This window comes from Phytophthora parasitica, assembly GCF_000247585.1.
Source record: "Phytophthora parasitica INRA-310 unplaced genomic scaffold supercont2.59, whole genome shotgun sequence".
In the NCBI taxonomy this organism is placed as follows: domain Eukaryota; phylum Oomycota; class Peronosporomycetes; order Peronosporales; family Peronosporaceae; genus Phytophthora; species Phytophthora nicotianae.
The window spans coordinates 335,714-338,512 of NW_008649045.1; the positions used below are offsets into that span (position 1 = coordinate 335,714).

General features: G+C 43.1%; 1 non-coding gene across 1 annotated transcript; it reads right to left on the bottom strand.

The window, feature by feature from the left end:
• Positions 1-1,149: 1,149 nt before the first annotated feature.
• Positions 1,150-1,227, bottom strand: PPTG_20579. Its single transcript has one exon. It is a non-coding gene; the product is annotated as a tRNA-Leu (tRNA).
• Positions 1,228-2,799: the final 1,572 nt, after the last annotated feature.

Genomic DNA, 2,799 nt, shown 5'->3' on the forward strand with positions numbered 1-2,799 from the left:
CGTATTCGATGCGCTAAGTCGTGCATGAAATGTTTAATCGCACTACTTGGTACCGATAAGATGGTGTACGAATTGTAGATCATTATCACTTGATAAGTCGTACGAATTACAATCAAAAGTGCCAAAAGAAAATCTGCAAAGCACAATAAGTCTTACGTCCGCACTTCACCCCTCCTGATTTTAAAGTTACAGGACACGTTCGTGCACAACATGCATATATTCCTGATAGGATCAAAATCATCCTGCTTCATATTTGATATCTGCAAGCGGTAAGTAGATGTCGACAACTTGGGCATTAAACAAATTTTGGATCAAATTTATTCATGGTCGAATTGGATATTTAGACAAGCGAACGTGTTCTATTTGAATATTCCAATCGTGTTACACTCGCTAGATGTGAGACTCCGGAAAGATTGGTCGGTGATTGGTTTGTGGAGCCAAATTGACCTTCTCACCTGGTTAATCACTTGACTCGCTAAATGTGTCCATTCGCAAACCTGTCCAAACAATTCTAACATCATTCTAAGTCGAGTCGAGGTTGATACAAGAAATAATACTAGTGAGAGTGTCATACACGGGCACTTGTCACCACGGTTTAACTCCTGACTCGGAGTATTGTAGCACAGAAGTACTGCGAGTGGGAGATTAATACTTAAAACAGGGAATTCTTTTTTAAAAAAAAAGTACGGGTGATTTGTTCACATATGCTTAAGAAAAAGCATTTCCTGCAAGAAATCTGGGCAGCCATCCCCCGTCTTCGGGTAACTATGATTACCTAGACATTTTTACTATTGTCAGTTATGACAATAGGTATGTTTCGACCGCAATGCCTGTAAGGCGTGCGGGAGAAATTGTGTTTTCCACTTCAATTTGCTCAATCTACCAGAGCTCCACTCGCCAGTCATCCTCGCTTGTCATCATTCACTCGAGAATTAGCTCCTACAGCAAGACATCTAACGAAGACCCGCCTCTCCTCGTCCCCTGCTCTAGTCGAGCTGATGGTCTAGCGATTAAGCGTTCTACTAATGTAGTTGAAGTTTGCCGCTCATCTGCTGTGGAAAAGCCCCTTACAGCGCGTTTTAGCATAACTGCACAAATCGCCCGTGAGATTTCCTGTTCAAAACAGTTTTCGTACGAGTGTAAAATAATTGACACGAGTGGGATTCGAACCCACGCCCGAAGACTGGTGCCTAAAACCAGCGCCTTAGACCGCTCGGCCATCGTGTCGTTTACAACAAAATTGCTTGCCATGCAATAAACATTCGAATTAATCAAGTGCTAATCTCATGGCTAGCAAATATTTTTGAAGCGAAGAATATTTCGGTCAAAGCAGCCACAGTAAACATCGATGGAGCATAAAGAAGGTCGTGATTTGTGCTAGTCTTCATGGAAGATCACCTACGCAACGGTGGCTGACCGCAGCAGGAAAAGCCCCGCAATTACAGCCTCTTTTCCACAATTTCCAACGCTGTAGTCAATGACAAGAATAAATAATTTCGCGGAATCAACTTCTTCATCACTGCTAAACGACTTCTTTTTGCAGCTTCAATGCGAACTTCGATTCATGCACCTCTCCAAGCTTATGGCGGGCGTCCGTTTCACAAATAAAGTGAGTAGACGTGGTAGAGTTCTTATCGTTAGTCTAGTTCTGGCAGCGTATCTTAGTGAGTCTTTGGTTCGAAGCGTCTTTTCGAGTTTTCCCTTGAATAAAAGTAAATTTCCGCAACAGATACCGAATTCCCTTTGTTAAGGCATTCGCTAAAAGGTACCACAAAGACTTCTTAGTGTCTTGTATAAGCAAAAACAAAAATGCATCTTCATACAAATCTCAAGAAGTTTGATAAAAAAAAAAAGACTGTGCACAACTTGCTTCCCGGGGTATTCTGATTGGTCAATTACCGCTGTATGTCATAACAAATAGTATGTGATAACAATGGGAATTTGGTACCGCTCTAAGTTCCGACATCGTGGTACCCTCAATTTCTGGAAACTTATATATGATAAAAGTTCCTAAAGACTCTACATGTGAACTATATTTAGCTGTGCATCTCCGATTTATGAAGCATAACCTTGCCCAGCAAGTGTAGCCAATGTAAGGACGTGCACATCCTTACAGCTCGCATGCCTCGGTCAAGCTTTAGTCGGAATTAAATAACAATTTTCTGTGCACGTATGTGCCCAGATTGAGAAGGATCGTTGTTATATATCTTTTTGAAACTTTATTCTTAGGAGGTGTAATACGGTGGACAGGAAGCGCGTCGGAGTCACCGGAGTTGGTTGTCCGAGATAGCGCGATTCGCGTTGTCGGTTTCTTGGCGCCTCTCACATTCGTCGTGCAGATGGAGCGCAGGTGCCATGCATAGCAAACTTATGTCAGGAATGGCATCCCCCCGCCGCAGTGCTGGACTTGTAGCTGGACCTCAGAGGAGTTGGTGATCCTTCCCTCTGGTCGACGGTCGTTCAGTGGCTTATATTATGCATGCGCTTTTCTTGGCGTGTGTGACTCTCCATAGCTTTACGAAAGACTGGGGATATCACTAGCGAATGTGTATGCGAAGGTGACTAATTCATTTGCAAGCCATTAAAATATTAATCCGATCGATTACGAATGGCTTCAGGATGCAGTCTGACGAAGATCTCTTGGGGTGATTTTCAAAGAGCCTGGACAGCATAATGTGCTAAGAACCCTTGCACTACCGCGTGCTCATCCGAACCTACGTTACTGACGTAAGAAAGTGTGACGACACAAGAAAAAAAAATCAGACTAATATTATGTAATTCAAGCCGCCTCGGAGGAGG